Source organism: Chionomys nivalis, chromosome 20 (assembly GCF_950005125.1).
Source record: "Chionomys nivalis chromosome 20, mChiNiv1.1, whole genome shotgun sequence".
NCBI lineage: Eukaryota > Metazoa > Chordata > Mammalia > Rodentia > Cricetidae > Chionomys > Chionomys nivalis.
In genome coordinates, this window is record NC_080105.1 from 48,708,127 (window position 1) to 48,721,899 (window position 13,773).

The 13,773-nt window shown below is 46.3% G+C and overlaps 1 protein-coding gene across 5 annotated transcripts in view; it reads right to left on the reverse strand.

The window, feature by feature from the left end:
- Positions 1-13,773, reverse strand: part of Zmat4 (zinc finger matrin-type 4) — a 349,005-nt gene that overhangs the window by 288,412 nt on the left and 46,820 nt on the right. The window contains exon 1 of one of the 5 annotated variants that reach the window (XM_057752099.1): positions 9,228-9,375. The exons of 3 other annotated variants lie outside the window; for them this stretch is intronic. The gene's annotated coding sequence lies outside the window, so the exon portion shown is untranslated. Of the gene's footprint in view, positions 1-9,227; positions 9,376-13,773 lie in introns of those variants that run through there. One more of the 5 variants, XM_057752102.1, reaches the window with a different exon arrangement.

A 13,773-nucleotide genomic window follows, 5' to 3' on the forward strand; every position in this document is an offset into this window, starting at 1 on the left:
CTTGTCAATCAATGATGCACGTCCTTCTCATCACTCAGCAGATCCGGGTGCCAGGCAGCACATCCCTGTGATGCTCTCCCTCATCTTCCTGATGCCGGGTTAAGGCTCCTTTCTGGTCCCTCTACCACCCTACAACGTTCTTGTCCAGAAGTCCCAGTGCATTCTTGGAAGGATGCATTAACTTGCTCAAACACTGTGAGCCTCTGCAGAGGTAGGAACTGCTCTTCATCTTGGTTCTCGGTAACCAGCTGGGAAATGATAAAAGTAAAGGCACTAGTGATGAAATATGGAAAATATGTTGTGCTTGGTATAGTCAACCTTGCATGAACAGAACTTTTCTTCGAGCTCGTTGATAAAGTGCCATCCTGAAAATGGCTGCAAATAGCCCAAAGGGTGGTCTTCTAAAAACCCAACTCAAGCACAGCAGTGGGCTTCAAGAACAGCCTGGAGCACCCACTGACTTGTCTACTCATGTTCGTTCCAGAGATGGCAGGAAGTGCCCGGCTGTAGCTAGTAGACGATGCCTCTGCAGTTGGGGGCAAGGCTGAGAGGTCTCCCCTCCGTCACTGCAGTGCTCCTGCGTACTCAGTCTTTATGGAGCCCAAGGGGAGAGTCAGGGAAGCAGCGCATGTAGTTACTGATGGACCAGGAGCAGCAAGAAACCCAGATGAGCTCACCAATGCCCTCTTTCCTCCTACTCCTCCTCTTCCAATCAATCTTACTTCATGGCCTTGGATCAGCTGCACCTCCATCCAGAATATGCCCATGGAGACCCACACCTGAACATTAGGCGGAGCTTGGGGAATCCCATGGAAGAGGGAAAGGAAGGATTTTAGGAGCCAGAGAGGTCAAGGACACCAAAAAAAAAAAAAAAAAAAAAAAAAACCCACAGGATCAACTAACCTGGACTCAGAGGAGCTCACAGAGACTGAAGCGACAATCAGGGAGCCTGCATGAGTCTGCATATATGTTATGGTTGTGTAGCTGGGTGCTCTTAACAGTAAGAGGAGAGTTGTCTCTGACTCTGTTGACTGCTTTTGGGGGCCTTTTCCTCCTACTGGGTTGCCTTTCCGGCCTTCACTAAAGGGTATGTAACTATTCTTATTGTCTCTTGGTATGCCATGTTTGGTTGATAGCACTAGGAGGGCTGCTCTTTTCTGAAGGGAAACAATGGGGAGTAGATCTGGTGCAGAGAGGAAGTAAGGGGCAGGGACTAGAAGAAAAGGGGGGGAAGGAACCTATAGGCTAAATATAATATAGGAAAAAATTAACTTTAAAATTTTTTTTAAAATGGAAGATGCTCCTGAATGCTCATCTCTAAACAGTCATCATTTACTGGCTGACTGAGGTTGAGTTGTATGAATTTTAGATCCCAGAACTTGTGACTAAAACCCCTCTGGAAGTCTATGAGAATTGCCCCCATATGTGTGAATACTCAGCTCCCAGTTGGTGAAACTGTTTAGAAGGGTTAGGAGGTGTGGCCTTGTAGAAGAAGTGGGTCACTGTGGTGGGTTTTAAGGTTTCAAATGACTTATCATTTTCAGTGTGGTCTCAGCTTCCTGTTTGTGGATCAGGATGTGACATTCCAGCTGCTGCTCCGGGGCATGGCTGTCTGCCTCCTGCCATGTTTTCCCGCCATTGTGGTGATGGACTCCTATCCCCCGGGAACTGTAACCCCAACTAAATGCCTTCTTTTCTAAATTGCTTTGGTCATGGTGTTTTATCACAGCAAGGTAAAAGTGAGACAATAGTCCTGGGAACAGGTAGAAGACAAGGTCCTGCTGGAACAGGGCGAGTCCGGATCCAGTAAGTATAAGGAAAAAAATTACTGGAACACTACCAGCATATGAGGGTGGAAGCCATGTGACAGGGGTAACAGAGGCAGGCAGGAAGTTGCGTTGATAAGCTAAAGGAAGTCCAGGGATCGTTAACCACCACCAGTAACAATTAAAAGATGTTCCTCTGGAGTCCTCAGAAAAGCCCTCATCCTGAGACCTTGGTTTTAGACTCTGAGCCATCATAAACTTCCAGAGGATGAATTTTTGCTTTGCTAAGTCATCCTCTGCGCGGTGCCTTTATTACAACTGCTCTAGGAAAAAAATATACTGAACACCCATTTGATACCGCATTCTCTAATTCCACAAAATGGATGCATTTCATCGCCCTTACAGCTCTGTAAGGTGGTTGTGGAGGCTTGAAAATCCACCTATCATGTCCAAGAAAGCTCAGTATGAACCCACAGGATTATCATCAAGTCAAAGATTCCAATCCATGTCTCTCATCTTCAAATCTGAAATCGCTCTGCACCTTTGACATTGAATTGTGACTGGGCATTCGTTTTGAGGTTCTCCTAGTGCTTACTAAAATATTCCAATTTTCTCTCATTCTTCTCAGTTACCAAATGAAAAACTTGGCAGTTCGGACTGCCTTCAAATCTAAGGGCCAGGATTGGCGAAGCCGACCACAGCCGCGACCACTAGCCTCTCCCACACCCTGCCTCGGCTACCACACCTGCTTTAGGGTTTCAACAAAAGCAATCCTTAAAAACTGCCTTTACCTGCCAGCGTCATAAAGGGAGCCCAGGAGCAATTAGGCATTTCTAATCACTTAATTCCACTTTAAATCTCTTCGAGAAGAAAGCAAAAATTACAGATCTCTGATCTGACTGGCCCTTGGCTGACGGTCTTCAATCAGCCGCATTCCTTCAAGGTATTATAAAAAAGATTAAAACAGTCTCCTCACGATTGCATCCCTGAACTTCAAGCCCTTGGCAGAGAGGCGAGGCCAGGAAGCAGCTTGGATTTTCTTCATCCCTCTTATGCATGGAGCTGAACAGTCCCAGTGCCGCCCAATGCTACGACATAGATAAAAAATCTGAAGCAGAGTCATGCGAGTGACCATACAGCATCCAGAACCGTTTCTAAGGTCCCAGACACACAACATGGCACTGGGTGGCTCAGGGACTCAGCCCCGGTCCCCCGTGTTCAGTGCATGTGTGTGACACATTTGACGGCACTGAAATTAGGAAGAAAGTGTGAGATGAGAAGACACAGGAAATCTTGTTTTCTCTGGGGTGGGGCAGAGAGCTGATGAAGAACATGGCCCCTCCTCCCCCTGTTGAACTAGTCTTTCCTGTGACCTCCCCCTCAAAACAGCACCAAGTCCTAACCATTTCAGCCTTTTATCTCCATATGCTTAGCATGCCCCCAAACTTCTATACACACAATAGTGATTCTACAGGTGGCTACTATTAATTAAACCCACTTAATATATGTTCGCAAGCATCACACCCAAGCCTTCTCCACTGGCTGAAGGATTTGTGTCGTCGGGTCATCGACGTGCTCTGTGGATATGAATGGCTCACACAGAGCCCACCTCAAAGAGCTATCAGTGAAATCACAAGTTGTTGAAGGAGTGTGGGGTTAATTTTGCATTTTAACCGGTTGTACAACTGAGAGCACAGAAAGATAAAGCCAGCAAGAAGATGGGAAAACTAAGCCAGCAGGGTGATCCATAAACTTTTAGGAATTATCGACAACATTTTTAACCTCCATTTTACAAAGCAACTGTACCGAGCTTCCAGAAAATCTGATCTCTATAACCTGAAAATCCGAAATATAACCAGAAATGCAGCCATCCAGCAAAAGCTTAGCAAAGAATTCTACCATGCGTTGGAGGGGAGGAGAGACCATTTTGTTTGTTTTCTGAAAAGAGCTAAATGAATCAAGAGCTCACCATGCATGACGACCAATGTTATGTGTTAACTGGGATAAAGGATGCCAAGGAAGCTGGTCAAGCAATATTCTTGCTCATTCTAGATGGTTCTACAAGGAGCTAGAATGTGCACTTACAGGCTGAATAAAACCAACCTTCGTCACCAGTGTAGGCAGGGCTTCATCTAATCTGCAGAAGACAGAACAAATCAGCAAAGTTGCTCTTTCTTGCCTTGAGTTGAGACTCGTCTTTCCCTGCCCTGGGAACTTGCCTGCACGTTCATATATTGAGCTTGGATGGGAGGAGGGGTTTACAAGCCTTTTCTGTTCTCTTACGTGGAGCAGCCAAAGAAAGTGAAGCCTAAAAATAATTAAGTGACTTCTATGGCTCATCAGGAGGAGAGTGCTTAGCATCACTGTGGTTTGACTGAGGTGTCTCAAATAGTCTTGGGCAACACTTGCATACTTGGTATCCAGTTGGTGGTGACGTCTGGGGAGGCCTGGCTGGAAGAGGTATATCACTGGAGACAGCTTTGAGAGTTCAAAGACTTGCATCATGTCAAGTTCACTCTCTCTGTTTCCTACCTGAAGTTGAGGATGTGGACTCTCAGCTGTTCCTGCCCCCTTGCCTACCTGCTGCCACACTTCCCTGCCATGGTCATGGCAGACTCCAGCCTTTTTGTAACTATGAGTCGAAAATAAGCCCGTTCCGCTGTAAGTTTCCTTGGCCGTGGTGTTTTAGCACAGTAATACCAAAGCAATAGCCACAGCAGGTATGAGACCTGGGTTCATGCTCCAACACCTGGGGAGACGATTTTCCCTGATGTCACGTGGTCTGAGGCAGCATCAAGGCCAGAGCTCAGGCACCACGCGTGCGCAGGCCTTGGTAACAAGGCTCCTCCAGGAAGGACTGTTTCCCTCCCGCAGGCCCCTCAGCTTCACTGATTACGCAGGTGTCAACAAGTTAAAGGCGTGGCACTGACTAAGCTCTCTGTTGGGAGACTCAGTCCCAGTGAGCATGATCTCAGGGGCTGAGTGGGCCTCCAAGCTAAATACCAGTCAGCAGTAATTCTCACTGGAGAGCCTTTCCAGCCTCACTTTCTAATTAGCTCACCCCGCCCCCGCACCCACGTGACTTAGATCTCTAAGAGAAACATGCGGGGAAACTTCGGTCTGCCCCCATCAATGCAGCCCAACAGCTCCAAAAATGAAATTGTGAGCGTCTTCATTATTGTTTTCAAAAGCTTTGTTGCCTCCAGAGAGAAACACTCTCATTTCGAGACTTGGCAGTCTGTAGATTACCCAAGGAAGAGGACAAAAACTTTAAAGTTATTAATGGGCAACCCTAGGCAATTAGGGAAAAAAATGTTTCCCTCGGGTCCCCAGTCTCTTCGGATGCTGCAGGCCAGTTGATGGCTTTTTTGCTTCCGAAACATAATGCAACCTTCAGTGCAGGTGCTAAAATGGTCCACGAACCAGTAGGTGTGGCAGCCTTCTGAAAACATAGCAGTATCCTATAATTTCAGGCAAGATACTTGCTTGTGTTTACACAAGTTCTTTCCCACGTAGTGAGATCCCCAAGAGACAACTGAGGGAACATGGCAAAACCTGTGTTCGCTGTCCCAAGAAACTAAAAAGTCTGTCAGGAAATGGTGCAAAACTCACAAGCTAAGTGCCTTTGCTAGTTTAAAAATCAACAGACAAAGGTTGGAGGGGGAGCAGGAGTGTAAATGTATTTAACACACAATGCCAGGCATCAATTAGGACCTGCCCCAAATGATGGCATGATGTCCAGAGAAGAACCAGCCAGCGGACAGATGGGCTCTGAGCAGGAAGCAAGCCTCTTTGTCTAAGAACCCTGAGATGCCTGGATTTGGACTCCAGCCTTCTGCAAAGTTGCAGGGACCAGCTCCACAAGAGCTGTCCTGAGGCATGAGGAGAGTGAGCAGCCAGATCTGTCAACGTTTGGCTAAACAGCCTGCAGGGCAGCCAACCTTGCAGAGCAACTATTTGAGAACCTTGCTCTAAATGGGCTCCCCAAATAACACTCATCTTTCTTTCCTTCCCGTCGTTACAGCCTCTCCCTTCCACCCCATCGCCCCATCAGCGTACCCTGCTTTCCCATGCAACCCACCCTCAACTCTGGGGGAAGACCAGTGTCGTCATTTCTACACTTTCTAGTGGATGCCCTCGAGGAAGGCACTGGCTGGGGACAGTGGCCATGGCTTTCCTGAAGGTGAGGACACCAGGCACGGCTGTGGCGCTACTGACCGTGCTGGCTGTGCGGTGTGTAATTAACGCTCTGGGTGTTGGATAGCCTGCTCCGTGCAGAATAATTAAAATCCCTGCACTGTTTATTTTTGCATTTCCTCTGATAAATGGTGAAAAACTAAGAAGAAGCTCAAGCAGTGAGTTTCCACCTCACTATCTGGTGACTACCTGTGCTGGAGCTGTCTTCCCCCTTGGGAAGGTGGAGGTAGGGACAGCCCTGCAGGAGGACGGAGTGGGCAGGCAGGACACACCCACAGACTTTGGGAAATAGTGGAGGATATGCACAATGCAGGGTTCTGGCAGTTTTCCTTCTACTGTTTGGGGGAGAAAGCCCAGAGGGGGTTTTACAGGGAAACCCACAAGTCTAAGTTCATGCTACTCTCTGCCCTTAAAGGACACCTCCTCCTCCTCCCAAATCTCGTGACTCAGAAATGGGAACAATTCAGTCACCCTGAAAAATACAGCTTTGCCAAGCTTCAGTATCTCCATCTGTAAAATGGGTAGAGTCATTTGCACTTTGTCCACTTATCACCCTGAGACTTTAGGAGGATTAAACAGCCTCGTGTCTAGGAAAAGGCTCTCTCAACTACAATGGCTGTAGATTTGTGAGTTGTCCATGCCTCGTCAAGACATGATAGAGAAAGAACAAGTCGGTTTATTTCTAAAACAACTTGGCCTTGAACTTAAAGCAAGGGCCACTGAGAAAAGGAGGGAAGGGGAGAGCTTGGGTAGGCAAAGGTATTCCAGGGAACTTTCCAGTCCTTCTCCAGCCATATGATGTCTCTCTGGGCCTCAGGCAGTTCACGGGCCTTGCATAGTGAGCTGCTTTCCCAAGGAGCTCTGTTCCATGCAGGGCAAACGACCTTCCCTAATAACTCACATCCTCCCTGGAATTCAGCTGGAAGGCAGTGAAGACGCCTGCAGAAGTCGCCTCTTCCCTGGGAGCTTTACCTGTCATCACCTCCAGGGCTCCTGAATTGCATCCAGGATGCATGACTGAGCTTGCTTCCATCAAACCAGTGTCTACAGGGCTCTGACAAGAAAACTGAAAGTCAGCCCTTGTAGGCTTCCCCAACATGCTGACCTTCCTGTGGGTCATGGGAGGTCATTTCCAAAGTACACATGATGTGACCTCCAATTTTAAGCCAAGGACTATTTTTCAATGGTATAAGAGGGAAAAATGTTCCAAGGGCAAGAGGAACTCCGCGTGAACTCTATATTCCGTGTCTTTCTATTTCCTTCTGCCATTAGCTGTCCAGGGAAATGACGCTGCCCTAAAGAGGGCAATGAAATCTCTATGACTACCATAACAAGGAAGAGAGGTTTCAAATAACAAAGGGAACTCCTGAAAGTAAATGATTCTGCCCCAAAGCTGCCCTGGACCACAAATATACAATCTTGAGCGTAGCTCCACAGTGCAGAACCATACTAGTGTGGCCAAGTCCCTGGCGTTGACAGTCACCATCAGGAAAGCAGGTTGGGGAAGGAGTGGCCTGGCTAGTTTTACATCAACTTGACACAAACCGAAGTCATCTCAAAAGACGGAAAACCAACTGAGAAAACGCCTCCCTAAGACCCAGCTGTAGGTCATTATCTTAATTAGGGATGCAGCCAGTCGCCATCCCTGGGCTGGTGGTTCTGGGATCTATAAGAAAGCAGACTGAGCAAGCCATGAGGAACAAGCCAGTAACCAGCACCTCTCCATGGCCTCTGTATCCGGTCCTGACTCCCTCCAGGTTCCCACCCTATTTGGGTTCCTGTCCTGACTCCCTCCAGGTTCCTGCCCTGTTTGGGTTCCTATCCTGGCTTCCTTCAGTGATGGACTGTGATGTGAAAGTATGAGCCAAATAAACCAGGTCCTCTCCAACTTGCTTTAGATCATGGTATTTTATCCCAGCAATAGAAACCCTAACTAAGATGGGGGGGGCCCTCAAAGTAATATGTCATTTGTTCTCACATTCTGTTTCCCACTCTGGCCGCAGAGTCCACACCAGAGTATGATGTCACGTGTCAGATGTCCTGAATATGACCAGAAAATGTTCATTGTACATTACCAACACCACCACAAGCAAAAAGGATTCCTTTGTGTTGTTCTAATCTTTTTCAAAGATATGGTTGGCCAGCATGAGAGAGCTTCGGGGACACACAAGGAGGTGTGAATATTGACTTTGACCTGTGCTGGTTCCATAACTCTAAAGAAGTCATTTAATCCCTAAACCTCAATCAACCTACCTACAAAATTGTCCAGGAAAACCAAGTGGGAACATGGCTGTGAGAATACAAAGGCCTAAATAAAATGTAGTTCCCTTTGTTACCGCCAGTGGTTGCAGCTACATAATTCCCATCTATTTATTCTGTCCTCCATCCAAAAACCTCTTCGCTGTGGTTCCCGATCCCATAAATGTGGAGTCAACACCTACATCACTCTTGCTGCTCCCCAAGAACCTTCCTCAGAAACACCTCCAGACTCCAGTGCCAGGAAGACCTCCGAGGTCTTCTGCAGGTCGCCGAGCTCTGCTCTTGGCAGATGGCAAGTCATGCCGGGGGGACAAGCTGCCATCAGGCTGACAGTCCCACCCCACGCTGGCATCGCACCTGACAAGGTCAACCTGTACAGCTGCCTACAGGGATCCCAGCCCACAAATCTAGACAGAATGAGGAACCAAAAAAATGGTGTGAGAGGGAAAAGCACAGCCTGTCAACATCTTCCCTGATCTGTAGGGGACTGGACCACTCTCAACGAGTAGCTACCCTGGTTCCATCATCTTTGCTTTTCAGTAATAGAGATGTGGCCCAGAATTGCAATTACTCTAGACAAGAGCCCCACCAATGAGCCATACTCCCGGTCCTATTTCATCATCCTTAAACCAACAAGCGTACAGACATGGGCCAGCACTGCACAAGGAACACTCATCCTTCTGCCTTTCTGAGTGCTTTCATTATTTACTTGTAATATATTTATAAGTAATGACATTTCTCCACCCACCTCTCTCCCACAGACACAAGAAGGAGGAGTAAGATAAGATGCTATTAGCCTCCTAAAAGAAAAGAGATGAAAACGCTGTCTTCACATCTCTTGGGCGCCCAGATCTTATAAAAATGTTGCTGAATCATGCTATCCTGTCCTCTGAAACACACACACACACACACACACACACACACACACATTGATTATTAGGTATTTCCCTGGACCCTGGTCATAGTCAATATATCTCACAAAGGTGAAAAAAGAAGATCACTTACCCAGAAGCAACTACTCACTGTCTCTTCCATGCTCCTACAGTACAGTGACAGGAGAGAGATAAATACATCTTTGTATTACGTGAGTCACACTGATGAGAGCCTCCTTAGCATCCAGCTCAGTGTCTCGCACAGAGAGGGTCTTGAGCAAGATCTGGTCAACTCAGGTGTAGGTCACATTCCTGGACATTCGACGGGGCTCAAACCCAACTTGGAGCTGGATGAAACCATTCGGTCTATCTACGAGTTCATCACCCTGTGGCTTTCCCACTCAAGCAGGATCCACCCATTCACTAACTTGCTCAAGAAAGAACCTGAGATTCCTTAGAGCCCAATCTGTTCTCTTTTCTTCTCACCCACCACAAAACGACTAGCAAGAGAAATTGATTTCCTTCTGATACAGACCCTGACTAGGTCTCACTAGCTCACGACATCAAGCCACCATCGTTTCTTGCAGAGCCTATGAGCTGCAGTCGGTCCCCGCCTCCTCCAACTTGCCACCCTCATCTCACCAGGATGATCTCAGCTGTCAATGGGATCCTGTCAGCCTTCAGCAGCAATCCTGGCAGGATTTATCAGGCAATGAGAAATACAATCGGAAACCCCTCTGACTCAGAAGCCCTGTCCCTGCTTAGCCTACCCAGTTCTCCAGGTATATCTTCCCTGACTCTCCTTCTCATGTGCCTTCTCCCCTTCTGCACTAGCCCAGCCGGGACCACCTCCAAACTACCAGGTCCATATCTGAATTGTTCCATAGCTGAGCTCCACAGAGGCACTGCCCATCTCTCTGTTGCCCACAGGGCTCTCTGACCTAGTTCCCCTGCCTTGGAACACTTTCCGGTACATATAGTACTATCAGTTTTGTTTGTGTGCTTCCTTAACTTCTCATCCAAAGAACTTCTGGCATTAAGTGAAAAAGCCCAGAGATGTGGAAACAATAGTCTGGGGCCTCAACTGCCACCAGGTACATAGCTGACTCACAGTAAGCATCCGTGGGCTGACTAAGCTAACTGGCTTAGTCTGATGCCTTCTCACATGACACTGAACTTAGTCTTCGATGTTCATGGATGTTTCTCCGGAGTCATTTATGTGAACTGTCACCTGACAGCCACAGTCTACAGCTTCCCAGCTCACCAAAACTAGGAACTTCCTCCTAGAGAACATTCCAGGTCGGCACTTTTTAACCCTCATTTACTCAGGGTCTCCTTCACCCACTTTCATTGTTGTGGTGTCCATTGGGCTTGTGTTCATGTGTCACATCTACCAGAACTCATGACTTTAAATTAAAAAAAAAAAATAAGCAATGATTGAAAACAGCACAGTCCCACATGCTAACAACATGTGTGTTTATGCAAAATGAAGTACATTTTAGGTACAATGTGAAATATGAGTAATATCCTTTGTCCTCTCAACGGTTGTCATTTAAGCTAATTTCACACTTTTGGAAACTGCACCGTGATTGTTGCACCCCCACTCGAGACGTGGGAGAATGCCACTCAATGAAGGTCAGATTAAGAGTCCTTTATTTGCTGGTGGTCAAGAACAGGATCATGCCTTAAAGAACTCTTGACTGGGCAGAGGGGCAGGGGAGGGTTTTATAAAGTCAAAACGACAATTACATCATGCCCGTGGTGGGCAGGGTCAAAAGTTGCAAGAGTTTCTGGTCAGTCGATGAGAACAGTTTGTTTTGTCATAAGGTTGAAGGCTGCAGGTGCGACTCTCTGAGAATGCGCCGCTCAGCAGAATGTACTTAAGCCGGGCTGGGGAGCCCCTAGGTGAAGACCAGGGTAAAGAGGAGTCGCTTTGGGAGGTCCAATGATAACTTAAGAAGCTAAGGGGACACTAAAGCGGTACGTAGAAGCTCTGCTGTATTCGCAATTTTCCTCTTAAGCAATTTTCTTTTCAAACAAAGGGCTTATTTTATACTATCTCCTTAAGAAAATTATGAGAATAATGATGTGTTTCATATCCTCCCATCTCTCTTCTGTGAGGGGCTTAGTAAACAATGGTTGTGTTTCTGAAACGATGTCTTCAATCAATTTGTTGCAATATGCTATTTTAGTTGAAATAAATAAGAAAACCCAGCTCCACAAAGAATGGTTTGCAAAGTGAAAAGCTCGACAGTACTATCATCTCATACTTTTCTTAGATACTAAGCAAGAATTTGACAGGGATAAGAGGGATAGCTTCATTCTTACAAAAGGTTGGTATTTCTTTTGTTTGTGTGTGTGTGTGTGTGTGTGAGAGAGAGAGAGGGAGAGAGAGGGGGGGAGGGAGGGAGGGGGGGAGGGAGGGAGGGAGGGAGGGAGGGAGGGAGGGAGGGAGGGAGGGAGGGAGGGAGGGAGGGAGGGAGGAAGAGAATACACCACGTGGCCATGTGTACGCAGGTGCTCACATGGCCAGATCCCTGGAGCTGGAGTTACAGGCCTCTTTGTGCCACCCAGTGTGTGCTAGGGACTGAATTTAGTCTTCCACAAGGGCAGCACACACTTTTAACCACTGAGCATCTTTCCAGTGCCAAGGGTTAGCATCCTCAGAGTGAGTTACAATTCTATCTGGAGCCACACCAGTCTACTGTGTGTGCACTAACACAGGTTAGTGTCTGATGGCCCCTGGTGCACCTCTTTACCTGTCCACAGTTCTGTGGTAACATGCTTTGGTCATTGGAAATTGTCTTCACTGAGTTAGACAAATCTTCCAAATGTTGAAATGTTTTATTTTGTAAGATTAAAAAAATAAAAAACATTAACCTTCTCATCAGAAATTCCTCTAAGGTTTAGGAAGTTGTCAACCCTGTCATGATGGATACAAGTTTCCCAAAGATCTGATTTTTTGTTTCAGTGCTGGAATCTGTCACTGGAAAAATAAAAATATAGTCATTTGTGCTCCCTTAGAAATGAGAGGCTCATTTTCACCCAACTTTCTAATTTCCCATAAATATTTAAATCAGAATAGCAATGCTTTGCCTGTCACTCATTTTATCAAGTAAAAATAAATGATCCAAGAGAAAAATTCTATTTCCATTCACAACATAACTGCACAAATAACTTTTTCTTTTTTTAAAAGAAAGTTGTATGTTGATATGAGACAAACGTGTTTAAAGCATGCCTCTCAATTTAGCACTCGGAATATTAAAAATGTCAGGGATTGTCATTCAAAGCAGTGATTTCTACATCAGCCAAGCCATTCTAAAGTGGCATTGGCATGTTACCTTTCTGGAGGAGGTTAGCTTTTGATTTCAAACCAATACATTTCGATATGTTAACTTGATTGGGGTTGACACCAGCAATTTTACCCATCCTTTATTTGGCTGTTTGTTTCTTCAATCTAAGTATCACACAATAGAAAAGGCAAAAACATCTTAACATTATGATGAAAATAATTGGAACCTCATAGATACCCTAAAGGATGCTGGGAAATCTCAGTAGTCTGCAAACCAACAATCGTGAACGACTGCTCTGAATTACTTCCAGTAACATACTCCAAAATGGAAATATGTACTCAGAACCAGCTCTGTTTTTAAGTTCCTACAGCATAAAACAGAAACAAAGTCCCTTCTCTACAAGTTCATGAAAATATATATGCAAATATTAGAGACATAAATCATCCTGAGCAACATAAGGGCACCCACAAGGACAGGAAGGCAGGTACCATGGCAGGATGCTGAATGAGGCCTCAAGCCAGGTGAGCTGGAAAGAGTGGGATTCTGCAAGCCACGCCCTTTAGCATTGTTGGTCCAGGCATCAGGATGCTCCTGCCTAGACAATTCTCTATCCAGAGCCTGTGTCTTAAGCCTGTAGGTGGAGCGGATAGGCAGGGAAGAGGGATCTCAGCATGATTTTGAGATTGTGGGACTCCCTTACAGCTGCCAGGCCTCTGTATTGTCTAATATAGTCAGAATGTTTCTTTAAAGAGAACAAAGAGGCAGACAGAAGTCGCTGCCCGATACCCACAGTGGTCATTTGGACAACAGAAAGAACAAAGAGACAAACAGTCCGGGTACTCGGAAAGGCTAAATATTAGCAAGTATCCACTTTTGAGGGACTAATTTTTTAAGATCTGTTAGTCATAAAAGGTTAATTTTAAAAGACTAATTTCCTTTCAAAGAGGCTTATTTTTAAAAAACATCTACACACGTGCGTGTGCCCCCCCACACACACACACAAACATGCACTATAAAACTATAAAATCGGTTCCGTGAAAGAACACAATCCAAGGGCAGGCAGGACACTTGGGAGATGGAGTTTGTGAGGGGTCCGCGCTATCTGGAACTCCCGCAGCTCGTTGAAACACACTGGCATTCACGGTTTTCTGCCATCCCCCGCTGTTTGTGTACATTTCAAACGACACTAGCCTTCAAAACTTGGCTACCTGCCCACTTAACTTAGGCTCTTTGTAAATCGTTTGCCCAGACCACAAGCCATTACAGCCTGGAATATTTTTCTGACAAGCTGTGTTTTACCCAGCAGAGCCAGGATGCCCGGAATCCTAATGGCGCCCACTGGAGCTCATCAGAGGCGTTAAGGGCTTCTCTGCTGGCTGCTTTAGC